At 33.5% G+C, this 27,827-nt stretch overlaps 1 long non-coding RNA gene across 4 annotated transcripts in view; it reads left to right on the forward strand.

The window, feature by feature from the left end:
- LOC143223493 (uncharacterized) overlaps positions 1-27,827 on the forward strand; it is a 41,036-nt gene that overhangs the window by 4,048 nt on the left and 9,161 nt on the right. Inside the window, exons 2-5 of one of the 4 annotated variants that reach the window (XR_013012936.1) lie at positions 2,943-3,023; positions 8,997-9,089; positions 21,710-21,788; positions 22,374-25,414. This is a non-coding gene — a long non-coding RNA (uncharacterized LOC143223493). Of the gene's footprint in view, positions 1-2,942; positions 3,024-8,996; positions 9,090-21,709; positions 22,332-22,373; positions 25,415-27,827 lie in introns of those variants that run through there. The other 3 variants (XR_013012937.1, XR_013012934.1, XR_013012935.1) reach the window with 3 other exon arrangements.

Here is a 27,827-nt window from a genome sequence, read left to right on the forward strand (position 1 = left end):
CTGAGGGGGTCACCTGTAGCCCCCTGGATGATTTGACGTGGAATGACCCTACTTCCAGGGAACTGTATAGGCTTAAATGGGGAAACCTTGACACTTATGCAGGTTATACCTTTTTCTTTCATTAATGATGCATTAGGAAAGGCATAAATTGAATATCAGCAATCATAGAAATGACGTGTGTGTTAGTTTGTTATAACTTGAAAACAAATTAAATAAAAAAATGCTACATTGAGTGAAAATATCCCAGGGTACAAGCTACAGTGTAGGATCATAACATGTACCTGAGGTTTTGAAGGTGACTAAAAGAAATAGGACCCACATTGTGGTGGTGATACACCATGTATCAGTCTTAATCTCCATTTGACAGTCTCACATAAGAAATAAAGAGTAGCAATAGATATAGAATTAATATTTAGGAGAGAGAGGTGTGGGTGCTCAAGTCCACAACTTCCCACATGTTTTTGAGTTATAACAAACTAGTATAATTTGTTAGAGGTTTAGGTTTGCTGTTTTTAATGCAGTCCTTCCTTCTGATTTTACACATTTCACTATTTAACTTCATTAAAATGTATTTATTTTCACTAATACATATTAATGATTGTGATAAAAATACCCACAGAAACAGACTGTACATTCATGTTGCATAACTAAAATTGTTAGTGTAAAATTTTATAAAATCCAAGAAAATGAAAATCAAACAAATTCAAATAATTTGAAAGACTTGAGACCTACTAGAGTGATTACTGTGATGACAGGATGATGCTTTTGAGAAAGTCTTTAATTTAAAAGGTTTAATGAGTTAATATGAATTTGGAAAATGTTTTTCACTGATAAGATCAACAGTAGAGGAGTTTTATGGAGGATTAGACACTTGTTCTTCAAATATTAAGACTAATTTGTGACACCTTTGCTATTTTTCTTATAAGAGCAAAGAAAATTAATTAGCTTATTATGATACACTGTGATTTGAAAAATTTAAGAATGGGTTTCTCAAGGTGAAACATACTATCTCAGGACATCCATCATAAGTATGGTCTTTTACTATCTTTTCATCCTTTCTTTCAGACATGGGATTACAGCAGAATTTTAGGAGTGAGTCAGCTTGTCAACTAAAATTAATCAGAATTGGTCTCTGTTGGTACTAAGTTTTGTAGTCAGTGAATAAATTCTCAATATCTTGTACATATGTGAACAACAATTTTTGTCCTTATCATGAAGCTAGAAACAATTAAGGAATGTTATGGAGAAAAAAGTATTTAAATGTGATTGTTTGGAAAGTTTTGAAACATTCTGTTGTGTATTTAATTTGGGGGAAAAGAAGTGAGTTTCATCTGGAAGTTGAATTTTATGTTTTAGAATTAAGAGAATTTCTTAAACTTTCAGTAGGTGTGGAAAAACCTACATTATGTCATATGTATAAAAAATTGCATTTTAAGGGTATTTGTCTCTGTTTATGATGACAGTATTATTTGTTTTTTAAACATAACCTTCCAGTGTTTAAAAATAATTTGTTGTCTATGTGGAAATGACTTGAAGTTTCTTTCTTTACATTATTGTAGCATGTATTGTAGTGCCAGTTGCATGCTAAACAACTGAGAGAACTGTTTAGAACTGGAAAATGTAATTGGTTACCTTCAGGCAGTGTTCACATTGATTAGGTTTATGCAGTCAAATCAAAACTGTGACTAAATCAGTTGTCACTATAATAATAAACTAATTGCAAACAGAGATGATAATTTTCTCTATTTTTGGTAATTATATTTATCCAAGTAATAAAAATGTTACTTTGTTTGCTGATGAGCACAAAGCTGCATACCTGACAAATTAAATCATGAACATTAGATAACATAAAACTTTTAATTATAAACATGCTTTAATATCTAATTTATTAACATGCATGGATAATAAAGTTCAGTTCAATTTTGAATATAACTTATAAGGTCATGACATATGCACTTCAACTGAGCTTAGACTGTATGATTAACTCATTCCCGTGATTCAATTCTTCCATTCATGAAGTAATCCTAGTAGTTCTGTGAATACTTTTGAATAAATACTATCCTTTCTTACACAATAAGAACAGGATTGTAACAGAAAGTGAAGTGACCTTAACTAGTGTACAGATTGTTTGCAAGTCCATTAATAACAATATTTTGCTTTCTCTCATCCAACCACTCTATAATCTAGCAAATGGGATTTTTTTAAAACTCTTTGGATGCTGTCATTGGATTTAACTGACTTGACATTTAAAGCTATTTGGTGTGACAAGTGTACTTATTCAACAGTGTTGCAAAAACATTTCCTTATAGTGTGACAGTTGGGTTACCCACATGTCCTTGTAATTCCCACACTAGTACTGGGTGTGCAAACATCATGAAAAAAATGTAATGCTGTATTAACACACATTTTATTGTTTCCCAGTATCACTGAAATAACAGAAAAAAATTATTTTGTTGTTTATGAAATTTAAACTGTAGATCTATTCCTGTAATTTGAAATTTTAATTTATGGTTCTTGTTTGTTAAGAATCAAAGGTGTTACTTTGTATTAATTTGCAAGTTTACTGCTCTGAGGAACGTTTTGGCATGCTAATAGTATTTTATTTATAAAACAGATTGAGCTTGTAATATGTTTAGACTAAATTTCTGATTTAATATAAATGTGCTCTTTTGCTTCCACAGTTTCTAAATGAAGATAAAGTGAATTCTGAATTTGAAAAGTTTTTGTGTTTTCCAAGTGTTATAACGTATTATGTGAAATTATTATCATATTTAAAATTATTTCACATACAATGAGATTGTGATTTGCCTGTTTTTTACCCATTAAAAATGTTTAATGTGATTGTTTCGCTATTGCTCGTGTAAAGTCGAGGCAAACCTTAGAATAAACTTTAGTATGAAAGTGGTTTTTCTTACATTAAGAAGACTTTTTCATTTTTTAAGAAACAAATATGCCATCTAAGTCCAGCTGTTATGCAGTTTCTGAAGAGCAGTACACACTCCATGAAACCATAGGAAGAACAGGTATGCATTGGATTCATACAATTTTGGAAATTAAGTTTTGAAACTGTTTGAAAGACTATTTATTCTTCAGTTGAAGCATAACATCTGTAAACTAGTGTTCATGTGTACTGATATAAGGTCATAACTATTTATTCAGTAATGAGTGCATGGAGGGGTAGCACTGTTGGTTGATCAGCATGTGCTCACCCTGTCTTTGCCACTCGACACACCCTTGGAGGCCGTAGCCATCCGTGTTTCCTTGGGTCATACCATCACTGTTTGTTCTCTTTACCCATCACCTGGAGAGACATATGATCAATCAGACCTTGATGCTCTCATTGAACAGTTGCAGTCTCCTTTCTTAATCCTGGGGGACTTTAATGGACATCATCCCCTCCAGGGAAGTGCTGTTATTGATAGGAGGGGGCACTTTGTAGAATGTATGCTCTACGATCACAACCTTTGTCAATTCAATACTGGTTCTTATAATTATTTTCACGCACCTAGTCAGTCCTTTACTGCTATTGATCTCTCAATTTGCTCCCCTTCATTATTCTCCCTTTTTTCATGGAGGGTTGACAATAATCCATGAGGCAGTGATCATTTTCCTGTACTTTTGAGAGAGACTGGCCGTGGTTGATGCCACCCAACTGGCGTGCCCTGGTGGATGCTGGATCAGGCAGTCTGGTCCACTTTCACTGCTCTCGCAGAACTTGATCCTGCCATCTTTTGCCGCCAATGGTGTATTCACCCTGATCCTGTACTCCGGATCGGTGAAGTTTTGCTACCTGTTGTCCCTGAGACCAAGTTCTTGGGGCTTATCTTTGACTGTAAGCTGATTTTTATACCACATATTAAGTGGCTATGTTTCAAATGTACAAGAGCACTAAACATCCTCTGTGCCCTCTCTTCCACCAGTTGGGGAGTGGATCGATGTTCTATGCTATAGATATATTGTGCTCTTATTTGATCGACACTCAACTATGGATTACTGGTCTATGGCTCTGCCAGATCCTTGACCTTAAAGATGCTGAACCTCATTCATCATCAAGGACTTCGGCTCTGCACTGTGGCTTTCCGCACCTCCCAAGTTAAGAGCTTAAACATAGTCTCATGAACCTTCTTTGCACCTTTGCCATTTGCAACTGCCTTTATTATATGCTTCAAAACTTTGTTCCTTACCAAAGCATCCCACCTTGGGTTGTGTTTTCTTTCCTCGGTGGGCCATACTTTTTCAAAACAGACAATCTGCTATTGCTCCTTTTAGCCTTTGTGTCCAGGCACAGTTGGATGAATTGGGTCTGTCCTTGGATAACATTGTAGTATCCACTGGTCAGCCCATCCCACCATGGCTTATTACAGTCCCCAAATGTGACCTTTTTTTAAGTCATGTGAGAAAATCAGATACTCCCAATTGGAAGTACCTTCTTTTATTTGTTGAACATCTTTCAAACAATCTTTCCATTCCAGTTTATATGGATGGTTCCAAATCAGGTAACTCTGTAGACCAGCGGTGCACAAACATTTTGAGTTAGGGGCCACAAACAGACTTCTTGTAACCATTGGGGACCACAAGAAAGTGAAGATTAAAATCGTTCCACAGTTGTTTCACACAAGATGGACATCACATTTAAGAATGCACAAATAATGATCACATCAAAGAGTTTGCACATTATTCTAAGAAATGTTATGATACGTCAACTGTCACAAAGTCAATGCGGTGGATGGTGCTGCATGTCATCTACGAGCTTAGAAATGTCTGGCTTGATGTTTGACGTTAAAAGACGCAAGACTGTTTCCAGATGATCATCAGTCAGCTGATTGCGAGTGTAGTTTTTGTTCAATTTCATATGCGAGAAAGACTGTTCGCAGTAGTACATGCTGCCAAACATGTTGGTGTGGAAAAGTGTGTTCTCTTTCAGATTAGCAAATGTATCAGGCAACGTTTTGTAGAAGTCAAGCAAACTGTTTTCTCGGTAAATAGCGTGCAGTTCATCAAATGCCTGGAGATCAGTAAGTTCGAGCTGATATTCTGCTGACAAGTCATCCACTGACACACTGAACAGATCAGCAAAAAGTTTCATCAACAATCTTCATTGGTCAAAGTCATGAAACCATGAGTTGAAGGATTAAATCAAGGTATCTCGCTTCCCAACATAAACTTATGTGTCAATGTCCTGATTCTTCTGTAGCTGTGACTGAAAAGTGGGAAAGTACATGAAGTTGCCTGATGCTGCTTGCTGCCGGAACAACTGCAACTTTGTCTTGAAAGCTGAGACGGGATTTGCAAGCTGACAGACAAGCTGATTTTTGCCTTGCAACTTCAAATTCAGATCATTCAAGTGTTGTGTCATGTCGACCACAAAGGTCAAATCAGCTTGCCATGCTGGATCTGTCATGGAAATCACTTCTGTGTCTTTGTTCTTGCTTCTGAGTAATTCTATCACTTCATCAATCAACTCCCAGAATTTTCTGAGCATCTTCCCCCAACTCAGCCAGCGTACTTCACATTGATACACAAGGTCACCATAGTCTGAATCAATTTCTTCAAGAAGACTTCAAAACTGACGGTGATTGAGCCCTCGTGATTTGATGAAATTAATGGTTTTCGTCACTAATGCCACCAGTACCTGAAAACCAAGCTCTTTACTTCACAGGTTCTCTTGGTGAATAATACAGTGCAACTTCACCAACTGTCTGTTCTGGTTTTGTCGATGCTTCATCAACAGTGCTACCAGCCCTCTACTTTCTCCAGTCATGGCTGGTGCTCCATCAGTTGTCACACTTACCAGTTTCGTGAAATCCAATGAAACGCTATTACTACTACTCGAATAGAGCAGACCCAATCGTCTGACCCTTCATGGAACCCATGCTGATTAGTTCCTCTGTGATATTAAACGATGACGACACACCACAAACAAAAACTAGTGCTGTTGAACTGATGTCAGTCGACTCGTCTGCTGCCAAAGAGATGTAGACAAAGTTGGCTGCTTTATTTGTAAGCTGCCTTGTCTTGTCTGCCAAGAGGTGTGAAATTCTTCATTGAACTGTCATACAATTCAAAGCCACTGCCTGTAGCTTGCGAACTGCTTCTGGACACAACTTTTCCAATGCAGTAATCATACATTGCTTGACAAAATCACCATCAGTGAATGGTCGTCCAGATTTCGCTGTCATCAACAAAATATTGTAACTGACCTCACATGCTGTGCCTAAATCTGCTGACTGCTTTGAGTAAATGTTCTGCTGGTGATTCAGCAACCGCTGCACAAATCACATTCTTCTGTTCGTGAACAAAACAGTATTGTGCAGTCTAATCATCATGAAACTGCCAGTTTGCATCGTCGACTTTGGATTTGGCCCACAGGCTGGACTTTATGCACCACTGTAGACTCTGCCATGGTTTGTTGCAGTTTTTGGGGTTGTGCACAGAATCCCCTCTACAGCTTCTGTGTTCACTGCTGAACTGTACACCATTTCTCTTGCCCTGGATCATATTGAAGCTAAGAAGTACTCCAACTGCACTATTTATACTGACTCGCTTAGTTCTATGCTGGCCCTGGAATCACTACACGTTGGCTCACACCCTGTTCTCGCTGATATTCAAAATCGACTGGCCCATTTCTCATTAACTGCTACTTCTATCCAGTTTTTCTGGATACCAGGCCATGTTGGTATTCGTGGGAACGAGTCTGCAGACACGGCAGCTAAATCTATCTGCTCCGGCACTATCACCACTGTGCCTATTTCGTACATGGACTATGGTCTTGTCTTCAAGGCTCGGCTCCGTGCCAGCTGGCAGTCTACTTGGAGTGAGCAACGCAAAAACAAGCTTTTTCAAATAAATCCCTGTATTGGACTTTGGCCGTCTTGCTTCCGTAAGGATCGGAAGGAGGAAGTTGTTCTAACTAGACTATGCATTGGTCACAGTTTTTTTAACTCGTTTTCTTTTATCTGAAACTGATGCACCAGTGTGTAGTCTATGTAACACTCAAATCACTGTGAGCCACATTTTACTTTCTTGCCATCATTATGACTCTCAACAACGGCACCATTTTAACACTGTTAGGTCCCAAGGTTTGTCCATAATATTAGATAGTGTTATTGGTGATGGTGACACTGTCCACCTTGATAACGTTTTTAGTTTTCTAAAGGCCATTAACCTTTGTAATGTTATTTAAGTTTTTTATTTATACATTAAACCTTTTTAATGTGGTTCCTTTTAAGAATCACAGTCTCTCTAGTTCGATTTGAAATTAGAAAATGGCTGTAACATTAACTAACTCTACACCAGGACTGGAAAGGCCAGCTTCAGGTGACTGACACTGCTGTTTGAACTATCCATTTGAAGTACCCCTTAGTTATCTTGGCGAGTTATAATTAAAGTTTTGTTACATGTCTTTTAAAACTTTTATTACTTTACTTTTTGAAAATGGCCATAATGACACATAACTCGGAACTAGGCCTGGAAAGGCCAACTTCAGGTGACTGACAGTGGTTCTTGTACTTGCCTGTTGGTCTTCTTGGTGAGTTATGATAATTACCATTATGCTACAGAAAGTCCTTTACAACTTCCCTTTCTGTAATTTCTTAACATTGTAGACTAGATGCCAACATTGGCTTTATGCAATTTATGTTTTTAAATGCTGTTTTGCTTTACCTTCATTTACTTTACTTTTACCTTTTTATCGGATGTTTGGTGCAGATAGCCTAGCTGCTTTGTGTCATAAAACACTAAATCAACCAACCAACCATATGAAATTAAATATAGTCATATTGCTTTGGATTCAGTCAGTAAATCAAACTACCCTACCCACCCACTCCAAAAAATTATGTTTACCAAAAAGTTTTGCCAACTTCAAAGGCATTTTCATGTCACTGAAGGGAGAAGAGTTATGACATTTATGAAAAGATGTTATGCACCTAATGCAGAAAAATGCTAAATCATGTGTTTATTGCAAATTTAAACACTTTTTATACCCTTATTTGAAAAGAGACCAGAAGATACAGTGAATGGTGTTTCTGATTTTAAATATTTCTGGGGGAGCATGCCTCTGGATCTTCCTAAAGGTATTGTGCCTAAAATATGGTGTAGAGTTATATGCCAGCACAATGTTGTACACTAACAGGATTACCTGCCTGATTCATTAGTATCACCTATTTACTCTTTACCATACTGAAAACCCTGCCTGTTGCTCTTTTCTGAAGAGATCTTAATATAACCTTTCCATCCCTGGAGTAATTTTAGTAGCTGTAGTTTGAACAATTTACAACAAATCAGTGTCATTATTCAGACAAAGCTCACACAATATTTCAAGTGAAGACTATTGAGGATCAACTAGTGACTTGTATAGATTGATAACTTCTTTTTTACTTGATAATCAATTTAAGTTGCATCATCCTGAACAGATCTTTATACATCACTTTTCCTTCTTGTGTAAGAAGACCAAAGCTGTACACTTTTATAAGTATTTGGTGGATCAGAGCAAGATATATTGATTATGTTTCTCATGAAGTTGCTTGATCCTAGAGACACTTGTCACCTTGTAATTCAGAAGTTACTTTTTGTTTCATAAATATTTAACAGAATTTGAATTAATAACGTTTTCTTTAATGATGTTTTTTGTGTATATACCACTAAGATTTTCTATACTTAATCTTTACCCATAGAAAAGGATTTTAAAATTATAAAATTTATTTATTTTATTATAATTTCTTCAATAAAGATATATGATTTAATATAAAGTTGTCGAAAGATTTGCCAACATTATGGTTAAGAATGTAACTGAAATGTATCTGAGGTAATTAACCACCTCAATACAAAAGTATCCAAATAATTAGTAGTAAACTGTATTTTAACAAAAATATTAATTATGGGACTTTGAAAAATAAACTACATATTATGTATTATAAACATTCTCCATGATTTTATTACTCACTTGTGTTTAAAATTAAGTGTAGCGAGTAAATTTAGAAAAAGTAATTTTTTTACAGCATCCAATCAAGAGCAGTTTTCTTGATGAAGTCACTGATAGTGTTTCATCAAAAGTGAAAAGAAAATTAGGCTTACTAGAAGTTTCCAAAATGGTAAGTGTATCTAAAGAATTTTTAAAAAATGCACTTCAAACTAAAACATTTAGACTACTGATTGTGATCCACATACATATTCCATTATCAATTAAATTATACTCTATTAAGCTTGTATATGGGCTTGGTCATTCTGACTAGTTCTGTAATTTCCATGTAACCGTGAAACTACATAAACTACTGTAATGTTCTAAATTTGTATCATCATGAGTTTTAGCAAATTTTTATGTAAACATTACAAGCCTTTTGCAAACGGATATTGTATTTTAAGTAAATTGCTTTTACAAAACATTTATTAATTAATTTATGAATTCTTTATTAAGTAATTTTGAGTAAAGTGTGATTTTTCATGCTAAGAACAAAATTACTTGTGTTCACCTTATGGTTTTAATGTTTAATTTACATTACATATAACATCTACTTAATGAATATAATTTTTTTTTATTTTTCATAGAACTTTAAATTTGCTCTCTTATCTTAACTGTAATGAAAATAGCGAAAAAAATGTTGAAAGTACAAAATAACTGCAGATTCTGAAATACAATTACAATTTTTATTTTAGCACAGTCTTAGTTTTCTAAACATTTCCTATTTGGCTGATTTTGAATTTATTACTTCACAATGGCTTTTTGACCCTATCTCATGATATAACTGTCAAATATACACAGTAGTAAAACTTAACCAACCTACTGAAATACAAAGTATACAAGGGCACTGAACATTTTCCACATCCTCTCTTCTACCTCTTGTGGAGCAGATTCATTTTTCGTTCAAAACTGGACTATTTGTCTCTTATCTATCTTTCTGCCAGGACCTTGGCCTTGAAAGATGTTGTACCCTATTCACCATCTGAGACGTCAGTCCTGAACAGGGTCTTTCTACACTTCTCCAGTTTAGAGTCTTTACACTGGGTTCCACTGGCTATACGTTTTGGGAATATACAGGTTGCCATTCTTCCCTTTGGTCTTTATATTTAGGTGTAGCTGACTTAGTTTAGTGTGTTATAGATTGATGTTGTTGTCTCCACCGATCAGCCCAACACACTATGTCTTATAACCACCTCTGCCCCTTACCTTTCTCTGTGTCATCTGAGGAATGTTAATACTTCCAATTGATTGTACTATTTTCATTGCCAAATATTTTTTGAACCATTCTTCCATTCCCAATTATACAGATGGTTTGAAATCAGTTAAGTCTATGAGATCTGCCATGGTTTGTTTTAGCTAGGTGGTTTCATACAAAATCCTCTCTACAGTTTTTGTGTTCACTGTCACTTTGTATGACATTTCTCTTGTTCTGAATGATATAGAAGCTATGCAGTACACTTACTGTATTATTTACACCAACTCTCTTAACTCTCTACTGGTCAGAGAATTGCTTTGTGTTAATTCTCACCTTGCTCTCACATTAATCAATGCTGGCTGGCCTATTTTTCTTCTATCTGCTATTCACATCCAGTTTTTCTGGATAACTGGCCGTGTTGGTATTCACAGGAATGAGTTCGCTGACATTAAGTCAGTCTGTTCTGGTGCTGTCACTGTCGTGCTTGTTCTGTATATGAACTTCAGTACTGTATTCAAGGCTCAGCTTCATACCAGTTGGTAGTCATCTTGAAATGAGCAATGTCATAAGTTTTTCTAAATCAAATCTTCTGTTTCTCTTTAGCCATCTTATTTCAGTAAGAATTGGAAGGAGGAAGTTGTCCTAGCTAGGCTATGCACTGTCACAGTTTAATAATCAATAATTTTGTTTTATTTGGGACTGATCCACCAATATGTGACTTTTGTAACATTCAAGTCTCAATAGCTTACATTTTAGTGTTGTGCTGTTATGAATCTGAGTGATGGTGCCATTTTAGAGATGCATTTTTCACAGGTGTACCTCTGACCAGACAATGTCATTATTAATGGTGACACTGTCAAACTTACTTCTGTTTTCAAATATTTATGAGACATTGGCTTTTTTAATTCTATTTAAGTTTTTTTAGCTGCCTTTGGAACATTATTTGGTTTTTAACTTTATTTTTAATTTGTATAATATATTACTCTAGTATTTTTACCACTTATTTGCACAGATAGTATTGTTGCTTTGTTTCATAAACCACCAGTTGACAAACCAACCAATGAGAAACAATAGTTATGAAAGATGCGAGTGAATTTATGTACTTTATCTATAAAACCTTTTAATGATGGACAAATTCTTCTGTATCAAATAAGTAAACATCGTAATATAACTTGTTTGGAATATTCCTATTTACAAATGAAAATATTGTAACTTTAAAAGTTTAACACAGTTAATGATGGTGACATCTAAATCTAATTGGTTTGCTTTATTTCTAGCAGAAAAGTTTTTCTAGAGTGAGCTCTGGTATATATTAAGAAAACTCTGCCCAGAAAACATTAATAATTTGGTATAATAATATCTATATATCTGCATATCTTTACTATAGCCTGACTAGTAAGGTTTGCAATGTAAGGAAATTTTAGTCTAAATAGATAAAGATCTGCAACTTGTAGACAGGAGTTGACACTCATTGGAATTGTTTGTACCAGTTTGAATACATGTTGACCAAATTGCATAAATGTATTATTGAGTAAAAATTCCATGGCCTGTAAAAAATGTACTTGACAGAACCAGTGGTAATTTTCATAAGTGACGTGCCATATACAGTCCTGTGTTTACAGAAGCAGAAAAGCCATACACTTAAGTAATCAAAAAACTAAAATTTTTCATCAAACCCTCTTATTTTATTAATAGGAAAACTGGTGTAAAGATTACTGAACTCAAAAGTTTATACTGCCATAGCTTCAAAGCTTTTAATTTTCTGTTAACATTAAACTGAATTACCATTGATTAATACTTGTTCTCTCTTACTCTCTTTTTTTTTATATAATAACATTGTATTATTTCTTTAAAAGTTTGATGTAATTCAGACCATTACCTGTAATAATTGACATTTCCTTGGTTATAGTTTTTTATTGCTGTAATTGCTGTTATGTAATTTTAGTATCTAAAGTGATGTAGGTTTAACAATATTTCAGTTTTATTGTTTATGAACTTTTAATACCTGGATGTTTTAATGTATTTAAATTTGATCATGTCATGCATGTCATGTTTTACACCTGGAAGATATAAAACAATATGCATTATATATGCATTTTAAAATAAGTTAGTATTGCCAATTACTCTGTCAATATTGCAGTATTCTACAGTGACTTATCAGACTTACTAAATGATCTGTATTTTGGTTTTAAAAAAAAAGTACTGTTCTTTTGGATAAATTTTTTTCCCCTTCGTATTAAGATGCAAGATGAATAATCTTGAAAACTTCCCACAATTAAAAGACTGAGTAAACCATGTGAACAGAAGTATTCAGATATTTCAGCTAATTATTAACATGTTAGAGGCAGAAGTAGGTTACATAAGCAGGTATTTACAAAAATGAAGATTTGAGCAGTACTCACTATGTTTGATTTGTTAAATTTAGTGATAACTCTGCAAATAGAAAAGATAGGAAGTTCTTAATTTACACTCTAGCTTTTCAGTATTGGTAATTTGAGTTTTTAATTCATAATCATAAGAAACTATAGTTGTTATATTTGAACATCACAAACACCTAATATCTACCAAAGCTGCAATCAACATGCCAGGTGGCACACAAAATTTGTTATTCAAAAACTTTGTTGTAAAACTTATCTTTAAATTAAGAAATTAATTAATGTATAATTCTAAAATTTGAATTATAATCTTCAATGTGACACCAAACTTACTGAAGTTCATTCATAAAATTAGGTCACTAAAAGTTTAAATGTAAGTCTACAAAGATGATGAAACCCCCTTTGACCCCTAACCATAGGAAGACCTGTTATATGCTAATTGTGTCTTCACAAAATGCGGTAGATTTTATTAAACATTACAAGGCTTTTGCACATGAAAAACCAGGTTTTTGTAATAGAGTAATTTTTAATAGTTTAACCTACCAGGGTGAAAGGCTCACTTTTTACAGCCCTTACATTACTGGAGTGAACCACATGAGCTTTGTTCAACTGAGCAATACTATAGTTCACATTACTGTTCTGTATTTACTTACTTTATCATTCTAAAATTTAAAATTACTTTATTTAAACTATGAAACAGCCAATATTTAGCAGTGAGTACTATACTATAGTCATGTGAAAAATAAACACTTGGGACAGGAAGAGTTTCATTTTATAAATAGGGTGAGTAGTGAATTTTAGGATAATAATATGCATGGTTTATTTTTTTCATTTTTGTGGCATTACTCATTGAAGAAGCAATTTACTTTGACAAAATGAACTTCAGTTTTTGATTACTGAAAAAAGATGTAAATATATCAGAAGTTTTGTTGAGATGATTCTAAAATTTTACGAAAATTAGTGATAATAGGTTAATAAAGTAATTGTGTTTTTATTTTATCAAATAACTTATTTTAATGAAATAGTGCACCCTAGGAAAAAACTGTGATTGCTATCATAATTACTTGACGAATTGAGGTTTCAGTTGTGATTTGTGTAAAGGATGTGTATTTGAATTTTGTACTTGTTTCTCAAGTGTTTTATTTTGATTTTAGTTTATTTGAATACATGTATCACAGTTTTCCAACTTGAATTATTTTTGTTTACTCTCATCTCCAGAGATTGATGGCTTCTGCAGTTTTTTATATGAAGCATGTGTTGATGATGTGAATGTTTCCATATTCCTTATGCATAAGTATTTAATTTCCATGGAAAAATTATTAATTTTTGCAGATGCACTATATCAGTAAAGAAAATTAAATAGTAATATTTAGAATAAAAATCCCAGATTTTCAGTGATGAGTTTGAAAAGTTAACTCTACATGAACAGTCTTTACTTAAATGTATGTCATGTTAGGTCTTGCTGCTTTATAGACATAGGCATCAAAATTCAACTTGTAATAATCAATAAAGTGAAAACTGAGACTTGAGACATTCAGTAGATCTAATGAACTAAGTAATTGACTTGACCACTACTGATTACTGAGTTTTTGTGCAGCCAGTTGAAGTCTTGCTATATTTTGTTCCAACAATAAAACTCGTGTATGAAATACTTTGAACTTCATACACACTTTCATAAATATATATAGTATGAGAAGAATAAAAGGTTGTTACATTTGATAAGTTTAGTGTTTCTTGCATTCTAATCTTTAATATGTTTGAAAACACCATAAGGAAATGGTATTTATAAGTTATGATTATGATGCGTGTGTGATGAGTTTTGAATTGATACAAAAAACATGTATTTCATAAAATTAAAACTATTGGAGAGGCTTACATTTGGCCTTTGTTTCTGGCTTATCTATCTCTAAGGATGAAATGGCACTTTTTGTGTTTGTATGCTCATGAATCAGGTATGTGATATTCTGTCTTTTTTTTTTTAACTATATATTATAAATTCTCTTTGGTCATTCTACCTCTTCCTGTTCAAACTGTGTACTGTCCCACGTCTGTATTGTCATACTCATCTTTTTGACACATTTGCTTCAGCCATTTTATATTTCATGATACCCAACATCTTCTGCTTAGGGTCTCCTCTTCCTCTGTCTTTTCTTTCCCACTATTTGTTCATTTTTTTCTATCTTTTCTCTCTCCTTATTGATGTTTGTCATTTTGACTCCAATACTTTTGATGAAGACCTCTATTCTTCTTTGTTTGTTACGTTAGTTTTAATTTTCCCCTTCTGTCTTTGTTCTGATTTTTTTGTTTTTGGTATTTCTTTAGTTAGGTGTTCCTATTCCTCCATTTTATATCTGGGTGCTTTGTCTTGTCCATTTTTTTTCATAGTTCTGGCCTTTGAGGTTGCTCCCAACCCTTTAGAATCCAGGGTTTAGACTTCTTGCCTGGAGTTTTTTTATCATTATTTCCATGTTTTTCCAAATCACTGGTTAGTAGGTATTTGTGTCTGACATCCATACTCAGAAGTGATATTAAGTTAAAATTTTTTGTTCTTATTCACTTGCTTATGTTTGTTGTTTCCCTCTTGCAAGGCTAGTTGTCACAGTTTTCAGAGGTTATTCTTCTTTGAAACCAGTCCTAGAATTTGGACCTGTCAGTGCCTACCTCTCTCACTTCATCTCCCAGTCTTCTTTCTTCTCTAGCAATTCTGGGGCTTTATATGTCCCATCTCATCATTTCAATTTCCTTTTTTTCATACTTCACCTTCCTTATTGTTCTCTTTTCTATCCAGTTCTCACTGATCCTCTCTATCTTCATTATTAACAGGGGGAATTACAGAATCTGTCTCCCATTCTATTCTGGATTTCTATTCTAGTCTTTTTGTTGTCCCCATAAAGTTGGAGGTTTCTCACCCTGTAATTTCTTTATCATCTCTGAATCACTATTTTCATTATTCCTCAGTTCTGTGTGTACAGCTTTCTTGGTCTGTATTGTGCCATCTCTTCCAGGCTTAGTTTAACCAAGCTACATATTTCAGATATCTTTCCCCACATTCCTATTATTCTGTAGTTGTATGGCTTTTTGTGGAACCTGTCTTGGCAGGAACTGGCAATTGCTACCTATACTATTTGGGAGCTCTCTTGTTAACTGAAATAATATTTCAAATATAGTTTCTTGTTTACCTGGATGTTTAACTCGACTACTGCACATGTTGGGCTCAATCCTCTCCCTTGTGTATATGTGTTGTGGAAATTTTTCTGTACAATTCACATTTTTTTTTGCATTTGGGGATTCTTGCTTCTGTGGAAGTTCTGATTCCTCATAGTCATGTACACAAGCATCCCCTTTAATAGACTCTAGAATGCCCTGCATTCTCTTATCTACACCATATTCCTGGATATACTGATCCCTCTTTGGAGTAACTTTCATCTTTCCACTGGTGTTTCTATTTCTGTATGGAAGGGGCAGACACTGTGTGTCTTTGTATTCTTATCCTTTTGTTTTGTTAATTGCTTGTGGATGTTATGGTGATCTACTCTGACAATTATATGGTCATTACTTCAACCAATCACCAGGGAAACATCTGCTTCTGGCACCTGCGATTTCTAACTCTGAATTTCCTTTCTTGGGCCTACAATTATTTTATTCACTTCACAACATGTCATGTCCTTGACATTTGTATCTGGTGATCATTCACTTTTCTTCTCTTGACAGGAACCATCCCACAGAATAGTATGCCAGGTAGTTAGGGTGCTTGACTCATGGTTTGAGGGTTTGAATTTCTATTCTACCAAATGTGTTTGCCTTTTCAGCCATGGAGGCATCATAAACTGATAGTCAATCTCACTATTCATTGATAAAAGAGTAACTCAAGAGTTGGCAGTGGGTGGTTATGATTAGCTACATTCCCTCTATTCTTTTACTGCTAAATTATGGAAGGCAAACACAGATAGCTCTCCTGTAGCTTTGTGCAAAATTCAAAACAAACTCTTGGAGTAACTCTTTCATCCTTTAATTATCTGTTGGATTTTTTTAAATTTTGGATCCCTCTTCAATACTTTTGCAACACCTAATTTTATGATTTCTCTCAGTTGACCTCAGCCATCCATTTTCATGACAGGGTGTTGCACCTTCATGTGGTAAAACTTGTCTGGTTCCTTGTCTGACATATGAGATTGCCCTGGTTTTTCATCCAGGGCTTGTCTGTTCTGCCTGATGCAGGTTATCATGGAGTATTGACCTTAAACTTCTGCCTCTTTCCAGGTAGTAATCCCTTTCTTTTGCACCATCTCCTTGTGTAACCCCTGTCCCATACAGGGACAGCCTTTGTATGGTTGTTTGGACATAATATTTCACTCTCTGAGCTGTCACTCTCCTGTTATTTGTATTATTTGACTCTCAAGACATAATTTCGTGTTTGTGGTCATCGTTGTTCAGACATTTATGCCTAAGATGTCTTCCCTCCTCTTTAATATAAGGACTTGTTGATGTTTCCAGTCCACATTTTTCTGTCAGAGTTTAGCTATTCAAGAATAAGATCAGATGTTCTCTTCTCTCTTCCCACTTCTATTTCATTTTCATCACTGTACAAGGATTTTAGTGTATTGTCTTTTGCATTCTGTACAGAGTGTCCATTGCTATCCATTTTTGTGGAAACTTCTGTTATCCATGTTTATTTTTACAGAATCTCCACCTCTCTAGATTTGCCCTTTTCTACTTTAACTGTTTTGGATCACCAATTGATCCATCTTGCATATTCTTCTTTGGGTAAGTCTGACCATAGACATTTTCGCATCTCCTGCCAGTTTCAACATAGCACAGCCTCTTTTCATTGTTTGTCTTTGGCGATCTCACAGACTGGTATGTGAACTAAAAGTAACACATTTGTCTACCATAACTTATGGTAACATTATGCAGTTTCCTCTGGTTTTTGCCTCCTACTAATTGTTATTCTCCAGTATACCCAGAAGATCTAGTATGATGACTTTTGTTTGTTGTGTTTTCCAGTCATTTTTATGTGATTTATATGTGTTATGGTACCTTGATATATGTACACATTCCAACACATTGAAAATTTCTCAATGATAAAAAAAAAAAAAAAAAAAAAAAAAAAAATGAATTGAAGAAGATGATAATCATCTGACACAATGTTACATGAAGAATGGCATCTTACACTTCTCATTCCTGGTGCCATTGGAAACCACCAAGTTGCTGGCATTACCTCACAGGTATTACTTAACAAAAATCTGCATTGAACATGGGAGAATGAAAAATATTAAACCCATCTCCACCTTCTAAGTGACCAGTGTTGAAATGGAAGTTTCTGGGTATATAATTGATATAGCCAATTCTGAACTCTTATAAAAACAAAACAAATAAAACGGACAACTCTTTTCTAATCTTCTTCCTGACTTCCAGTGAATTTTCTTTGCCTTGTCAAGAACAAGCTTATGCTTATATAGAGATTGTGTGACCTTCCCATTGGTAGAGGGCTACAGCAGTGTGATTGTCATAAGCTGTTATAATGCATGTGGGAGTTTGTTCAAAGTTGATGGAATGTGGGAGTTGTATGTTAGTGAATAGCTCTTAGTGGTGCGGAGGAAGTAGCTATTTGAAAAACATTTATACATAAGGGAGACTTTAACCCTGTCTCTTGACTATTGAACTATCCCAGAATGAGTTAAAAACATTATAACATTACTTGTCATTGTAGTTTGTACAAACTAAGTTTTACTCTGAACAACAGTGTAAGGAAAAGAAATTTTGAATGTGATAACCAAGTTACAGATAAATATATTTCACTTGTAAAGGGTTAAACAATTCTTGTTTTAGGAATTTAATTTGGTTTTAGGACTTACAGTATCAAGATATTTATATTCACTATAAGTATACAAGTATAAAAGTGGAAAATTGTTGATTTCAAACCAATTTGAATTGCTATTGGTCTAAGAACATCTATTAATTAGAAGGTTTGTTTGAAGTTCCTTCAGCATGAACCCTATTTAAGCTTCTGAAGAGCAGAAATTTCATTCCTTCTATACTTATGTTTAATAGTGTTCTTGATGAAATATAGTGTGCATATTGTTGTGTATAAGATTTCTAAGACAAATTATTTTATTTTATTAAATGATTTTTTTTCTTTTCTTTACTCTTTCTAATGATACTGATATTTATTTGTTTACAAAAAAATATTTTACATTTGAAATTTTATACCTAAAGTATTATGTCCCTTGAAATATATTTCAAGTTATCAATTACCAAACATATTTCTCTCCTGGTTTGTTGTAATGAATTACTTGTATGGTAAGTTTATCTATCTCCCAGTATTTCTGTATTAAAAGAGTAGGTATGCAGTTATACTTACTTGTCAAAAATGTAAATGGCACAAAATAATGAAGGTACCAAACATTTGTACTGGACACGTATGAAAATATACAGGATAAATTGAACATACATTTAAGATGCTCTTTTAAATATAAATATTTTTATTGAATTCTTCCATTTAAGTGTGTGATACGATTGTTGGTTTTAATTCCAAAGAGAAGTTACTTGTAAATAATTATATACTGTGGAATAACTAATGATACCATGAAATTCATTGGTTCTATCAATTTCCTCAACTTTAAAGTAGGCAATTTCACAAATGTAATCTGACTTTCATATTTTGCATAGAATATAAAAAAGTGTTGTGATCTTCATTAAATATTTTAACTGTATAGTTGGTGGCAGAAATCTGCATAACCACAGTAGGATAAACTCAAAATGCACACCAAAAACATTGTCCTACATACTTTAGAGCAAGGGGAGATACAGATAAAGAAGTATGTGAAGCATTCAAGTAAAATCTGAAAAATTACTTTGTTGTTATATCAGTCTGTAGCTGCCACTCAACATACCTCACGTTCAATAACTGACATGAGATAGGAAAGTCATTGACATAGAGTCCGTTTGCAACAATAAAAAGGAGTTGTTCAGCGATGGCATTAATCTTTATACTGAAAAGTGTGACACTCAAAACACAGCCCAGATAGACTCCAAGTTCCTGTAGAAAAGAATGGGAAAGTGTCGAACCCACAAGAACTTGGAAACTCCTGTCAATTAAAATAGTTTCAATAAAAATGGGCAAATGGCCATGTCACCCATATATATGGAGGTCTCACAAAATGCCATACCTCCATGTTGTATCAAAAGCCTTATCAATGTCAAAGAGTATTGATACAAGATGTTGTTGTTTGGGAAAGGCTTCTCTGATTGACATTTCAAGTCGAATCAGGTGGTCCATGGTGGAGCTTTGTCGTTGGAACCCACACTGGGTGGGCGACAAGAGGTAGTTTGATTCCAGGAACCCAGGCGACAGGAAGGGAGAACAAACAGTGATAGTACAACTCAAGGAAACACAGATGGCAATGGCCTTCAAGGGTGTGTTGAGTGGCAAAGACAGGGTTGGCACATGCTGATCAACCAACAGTGTCACCTCTCCATGCACTCATCCATCACACAGCCTGTCATTTCTGTGCAAAGAAACCTGCCAAAATGTGACTGTGTCATCAGGTTTCAGAAATGTTTCCTGTAAGGATATACATAGAGGATGGTAGGAAGCAATCAGTGTTTTGATGTCACCCAGATTAGAACATAAACATCGACAGTTCCATTATATCAAGGTGGCCATTTTTAATGGTGTGTAGACAAAATGGCTGGAGAACCCTTCTGTTTACGACCATATTTTATTTTCTTACTGCCCTTATTTGGGGAAGGTCTATCGACCTCCATGAATCCTGCCCTGGGTCGATTGGGCAGGTCTTTGCTGTTGGAACGGGATTCCAGTGACTGTGGACGTGAACGAATGATCTTTTTTTGCATCTTAGGGTTTGAGAAGAAGAGGTATTCGAAGAAATGCCTGTACCTGTAACCAAAGGAAGTGGACCTTGTGATTTGTTGGAATGTATGTAAGGGACAGAGATGGGTGTTGAAGTTTATTCATAATCTTTTTAACCATGGAGGTCAAAAGACTTTTCCTTTGTTTTGAGAGCAATTCTTTTGGAGTCACAGAGAGATCTGTCTGAACTTCCACTGTATTTGTAGAATGAAGTGCAGCAGTACACATCTGAGATGAAGTGGTGGACAGGAACTTTCAAGCCTCAGGATAAGTAATGTTATGAATTGTTGGGGAAAGTAAATGGGAAATGAGTTTTAATTACATTAAATGCAAAGTATTGTATGCAAGATATCACAATTTGAATTATGAGTATAATTTAGATGCAGTTTCATGAAAGAAAAGGATCTTAGTGTAATGGTTGATCAGTCTCTTAAATCATTTAAGCATTGTGTTGTTGCTAGTGATAGCACAAACAGGATTTTAGGTTATATTTACAAAAATATTGCATATTTTAATCAGTATTAGGCAAGTCCATTAGTAACAATATTTTGCTTTCTCCCATCCAACCACTCTATAATCTAGCAAATGGGAATTTTTAAAACTCTTTGGATGCTATCATTGGATTTATCTAACTTGACATTTAAAACTGTTTGGTGTGACAAGTGGATTTACCCAATGGTATTGCAAAAACATTTCCTTACAGTGCAACAGTTGGGTTACCCACATGTCCTTGTAATTCCTGCACTAGTACTGGGTGCACATACATCACTAGAAAAATGTAATGCTGTATTAACACACATTTTATTGTTTCCCAGTATCACTGAAATACAAAAAAAATTATTTTGTTCTTTATGAAATTTAAACTGCAGATCTATTCCTGCAATTCGAAACTTTAAGTTATGGTTCTTGTTTCTGTAAAGAATCAAAAGTTATTTTGTATTAAGGACTTTTTAGGCATACTAATTGTGTTTTATTTATAAAGCAAATTGAGTTCTTAATATGTTTAAACTAAATTTCTGATTTAGTGTATGTGCTCTTTTGCTTCCATAGTCCCTAAATGTTAATCAAAGGAATTCTGACTTTGAAAATTTTTTGTACTACAGATGTTTTAACATTTTTTATGTCAAATTATTATCACAACATTTTGAAATTATTTCATATACAATGAGATTGTGATTTGCTTTTTTTTAACTATTGAAAATGTTTGAAGTGATTGTTTCTATATTGATCAAGAAAAGCAGATCTGAGAATAAACTTTAGTGTGGATGTGGTTTTTCTCACATTAAGATGACTTTATTTCATTCTTTTAGGAAACAAATATGCTATCTAAGTCCAGTGCTTATGCAGTCCTTGAAGGCCAGCACACACTCCATGAAACCATATAAACAGGTATGCATTTGGCTTCATACAGTTTGGGAAATTAAGTTTTCAAATTGTTTGAAAGAGTAGTTATTCTTCAATACAACCACAACATCTAATAACTCATGTTCATGTGTACTGACATAAGGTCATAACAATTGAGTTGTTTCTTGTATTTTTTTCAGTTAGCTTTTGCTGTAAACAAAACACAAGTTTTCTTGATAAGTGTAAACTGTTTCTGAGTCATAGTTGTTGCTTCATGCAACAAATGTATTCACATTATGTGTACATTTTTATTTCCATAATTTAATCAGACCCTAGAATTATATTCAATATATAAAGTCAGAATTTTTAATTAGTTTTTCATAAAGTGAAGCAGTTAAAAATATTCTTTGATGCAAAATATAAAAAGTAGAATTATCTAATGATTTTGACAACAAAAAATATTAATCTTTGGCTCAATAAGAACATTAATGTTAGTGTGAGAAATCATCATACTTTAAAGTAATTATAATTTTATACTCAACTAAAAATTATTTTTATGACATAAGAATATCAAATATATATTTTATGATTTGTTAGATATACTATGTTAATTTTATAATGTGTCAGTAGGTTTTGCCAAAGTCAACTTTGGGACACGTCAACAAGTCATCTGTGTACATTAAGGATCAATCCCGTTTGGTGTGGATTCCTGTACATGGTTAGATTTCCCATGGAAGGTTCTGTTCTTTCAGTTTACCTGCTCTGGGATCTAAATGTCCACCCACATGTTTGCCGTGCATGGTGACCCATGAAAAGGAGGAGATGTGTCCAACCATAACACACCACTTTGGATTTTAATTCCTGCAGACGGGCAGCCTTTGAGTGGGCCTCCCTTGGATCAATCAGCTGATTCACTTGGGCAAGGGTCAACCAAGTACCAGTGTTGGATGTTCTCAACAGGTGTTGTGGACATTGTATCTGATGCTGGTGTTTGGGTTTAATGCTCACGAAACCCTGGCATTGCCTCAGTGTCCTTGTTTGACATTGTAGTGCGGCCCCTTGTGAGGTCAGTGGGCACTGAAATATTCCTTTTTTCATTATGGATCCTGCAAATAAAAAACCTAAATAAAATACTGAAAAAACAGTCCATAGGTAAATGACCACGTCTTGACGATTCTGAGCAGCAATCCTCACTACCTGTACCATCTGTTGTACCTCATTTTCTTATATTGCATTCACTTTCAGGCAAACCTTTAGGGCAAATGTCTCCCTTTTTCATTCAGTAGGGACTAGAGGGGCTTGCTGGCTCTCCAAAGTCAGTAAAGAAGCTTCTCTCTGGAGACATATTGGTGGAAACATTCACATCTAAACAGAGTGAACTCCTCTTACATTTAAAGGTGATTAGGGATATACCTATTGAGGTTACACTTCATGCTACTTTGAATTCATCATGAGGAGTGACTGATGAGAGGGGTTTGAAGAACATCCTAGAGTCAGAGATTCTCACTGGTTTCTCCACTCAAGGAGTTTCTGCAGTGAGGCGTATCTCCACTCACAAAGATGGAGTTGCATTGCCGACCAATATCCTCGTTCTGACATTTACATCACCATGTGCACCTGCCACCATCAAGTCAGGTTATCTTAATTGCAGGGTACAGCCGTACATTCCAAACCCTCTCCGATGTTACCTGTGTCAAAGATGTCATGTCGTGGTTCCCTGACATGTACTTGTTGTGGTGGCAAGGACCACGATGCCTATGAGTATGAAATGGACCCACATTGTGTCAGTTGCAATGGCTCTCACCCGTCCTACTTTCATTCTTGCCCTAAATGGTTGGAAGTAAAACAGGTGCAGCATTTGAAAAGGTTTCATAACATTACTTATCCTGAGGCTTGAAAATTGCTGTCCAGCACTTCATCTCGAACGTATGCTACTGCACTTTGTTACACAATACAGTGGGAGTGCAGGCAGATATCCCTGTGCCTTCAAAAGAATCATTCTCCAAACAAATGAAAAGTCTTTTGATCTCCATGGTTGGAATAGTTGATGAATCAACTTCAACACCCATCTCTATCCCTAACATACATTTCAGCAAATCCCAAGATTCACTTTTTCTGGTCCTGGGTAGGTGCATTTCCTCTAACTTACAGAGTTATACAATCAGCATCTGCATTAAGTGAAAATGAAGTATGCCACAAAACTGAACATGTGCTGTAATCTTAATGCATTCCATGTTTATTTGTGAATAAATTTGACATTTTCTTTAGTGGAACAAGGACAACATAGTTGTAAATATTTGCACTGTACTTTAAGATTGAACATAATTATAATCAGTATAATATCTTAAAATTAAAGCATGTGCATTCCAGATAGTGAAGAGCAGACAAAATGTTAGAAAGTAGTATTACCAAAATTCACTGGTGTTTATGTATATATATTAGAAGTTGTTAATCTGATTTATACCAATAATTATTCTGTGAATAGGCCATCTTTATTACTAATGGTTTTTAAATAATATCATGATATATCCTTACTTATTACTAATTTCCTCAATAATTCAAAAACAAACACTTCTTTCCTAAGCTTTTGTATTATGGATATATCTTGGGATAACTAATATTCTGTACTTAAAGATGTGATTTATGAATTATGTCATGACACAGTATAGAATGGATAGAGTTTACTACTTGTAAGTATCTTTCAATCACAATTTCAAATTTTCAACTAATGTCATTAAAATACCCCTTTACTTTCATAAGTATACAGGCAAGTTTCTACTTCATTTTTAATACTTGGTTGTTGATAATGTTCATTTAATTTATCCATATAATATGTACTTATATGTACGAGAGGAGCATTGATCAATTTTCTTGGGACTACATTTTATCTTGCCTTGACAAAGGTGTCATGGAGCACCACTTTACTAGGTAAAATTATAAATCACTTGTATTCTGTTTACATGGTTCCAGTGAAAAGGTAGAATGGGATGAAAGATCACTATTCAAGAATCATTTTTAATTGTTTTCATTAATTATGAGCTAAATAATTAAACTTGTAATATAACTCTACTAATCTGTGTCTGGGGAATCCAATGGTGTGTGTGAAATTCTGTCATTTTCATTCTTTCAAATTCATCAACCCTCCCTTCCCCCCTTAATTTTAGGTTTACAGCTAATATTCCAGTTTACTACAACCAGAAAATCTAAAGATTTATCAAGCTTACTTATTTGATTTTTTAAAAATTGTGGCTTTAACTAGTTAACTTAAAGCAATTGTAATTCTTTAAATTTTAACATTACAAACATTTATAATTATGACTAAAACAACTCAGACCACTCCAGAATAAAAATATCACACAAACTCTCTAGACACAGAATGCACATCAAGCACATATATATGTGAATTTAACTTATTCTTTTCAATTTCCTAATATGAACAGATAAATGAAAACTTGCTCTACTGAAATATGTTTGTTCGTCAAAAACTGAGAAATCCATGATGTGGTTAATACCATATAAATAATTTGTTGTTTCTAACTTACAAATTATGCACAGTGTTTCCTTCCAATATTATTTCTCCAAGTTATAAAAGACATGATAATTTGTCTTTCACAAAGAAAAATTGTTTCAGAAAATACTCTAGATTTTTTCAAAAGCTTGAAGTTCATTTTTTTTGCAAAAACCATGTACAGAAAACATTTTTATATCAATAAATATTCTTTAGAAAATAAGCTTTTAAAATCTTATTCTGAAAATTAGATGAAAACAGCTTAATATTTTAAAGAAAAATATTTAATCATCAAAAACTAACAAGAAAAATTATAAAGTAGGATAGAAAATTAGAATGTATTAATTCATATGGTTATGTAAAGCCAAGACAAGTTTTTTGTGCTTTGGTATATCAGGTTGTAATTCAACAAGCCATTTTGTATAATTAAATAACATATTTATATATAGAAAATTAATTACACCACATCAACATTATAAGAAAGGTTTAAGAAAAATAACAGTAGTGACAAAACAAACCACTGTTTCTATAAATCATTTACCTGAACTTTTTATATAAAGTGCTTGCATTGTCATCATCAAATGACAAATATCTACATAGCAAGGCAAACAGTAGAACTCCCAGGCCCCAGATATCAGCCTGTAAAATTTGAAGGTATTTGTTAATTGAAATTTCTAATTGACAAATCGCTGTTTAAACTACAGTTGTTTAACTTTTGAAATCATACTCTTATAATTTCTGTCTTCTTGATACTTTCTTAAAGGTGGTCCATTATTCATATTTTCTTGAGCATCAGTTTCTTATAATTAGTTTGCTCATGTCATAACTAATTTAAATTTTGACTTATTAATTTTTTCACTTTCTTAAGCAATAATTCCTTTATCCCAACTGATTCAGTAAATTTTTTCGATAATGATATAAACTCATTAATCAGGATTCCTTATTTTTACAACTTCTACAAGTCAACATGATTTATTTAAAAACTTTTCTAAACACTGATGACAAGTACAATTTAAAGATAAAATATTTTAATAAAGCTAAACAAAGACTGCATTATTTCAAATGTATAACAAATTAAAAGATGAGAATGGTGTCATTTTAATTTTTCATTATTCATTCCACATTTTCATTCAATCAAATAATGACGTAATTCTGTTTACATAGAAATTGTCTTTGTAAAATCTATATCTTTAAATAAGAAAATATTATCTAACTAAAGCATATTTTGCTTGTAATAATATAAAACCTTTTGTACATACTTTATTTCCCAAATATTCTTGTCCACTAATCAATTCTGGTGCAGCATATGCAGGACTACCACAACATGTTTCTAGGTGTGTTTCCCTACTTCCCTTAAAAGTACAAGATTTATTAGCATGTGTTCCAACAACAGTTTCTTTTGCCATGATATAATGATTATTCTCAAATGAATAAACTCAACAAAAACCAGTTTATTTTAAAAGTATTTTTAAAATAAATAGAATTTTACAAAATTTCTTTACTTTTTCAAAAACTCGTACTTTCTTAATATGTTTATTGGATTGAGCAAAAGTCAGAGAATGCACCACCATTCTTCAATCCTTCAAAAACAGATGAAAAACAAAACGTTTGAAAATTTAATAGTCTTAATACTAATGTTGGATGACAAGTATGATTTTAGTCATGCTTTGCCAACTTACAAAAGATGTTCTTATCCTAACAACTGGTATGTATTGTTTGTATCATCTCGTGTCTTCTGAAAAACTAGTGTAGTACAATTTCCTATAACTTATTAGGTTTAATTTCAAGAAAAATAAAAGAAATGTACACAAATATATGTAACTTTTACGGGGTTTTTTTTAATGTATCTGATAAATATTTTTCCTTGGAGTGACTTCAGGTAAAATTCTTTAAACAAATTTATTTACCTGTCTTTTGACTATCTTGAGCTAAGAAGTATATTAATCTTTGCATGTGCAGAAACCACTATATCTGGATTTTCTTTTGATTAACTATTTTCTAAAATTAAAATAAATGAAACTCATTTATTTAGACTTTTTGTTTCTTCAGTTACTTATTTGTGACTACAAAAATTCCAATAAAACATTTTGCAAATTTTAGATAAAAATAACAAGTTCAAATTGCCTTTGGTCCAGCACAAAAACCAAAATCTGTTAGTTTCAAGTTCTGTTCTTCATCTTAAAAGAAGATTTTCCTGAAAGAAACAAAACATAACACAAAGTCCTTTTAACTAATTAAGTGTTTCTGTCTATATGTGTAAAATTTTTAATATCTTGTTAACAGTATATCACAAAATCAACACTGCAGAAGTTGGAAATATGTTTTGATACATGAAAAATTACATGTACACATAATATGGACAGCACAAGGTAAAAGTTAATTGGTGTGTAGGTAACTCTAAAAAGATAATTTGAAAACACTCAAGCAATCTATTGTTGCTCATTAAACAGCATTATAATGTAAACTAACATAGGTTTGTAACTTTTAATATATATTAATATAAGATTATAGTTCCGTGGTAAATATTTCAGTTAATAATTTTTTAAAGTAGTTTATGAACTTTACTGAAACTGCTT

Source organism: Tachypleus tridentatus, chromosome 8 (genome assembly GCF_004210375.1).
Source record: "Tachypleus tridentatus isolate NWPU-2018 chromosome 8, ASM421037v1, whole genome shotgun sequence".
Lineage (NCBI taxonomy): Eukaryota > Metazoa > Arthropoda > Merostomata > Xiphosura > Limulidae > Tachypleus > Tachypleus tridentatus.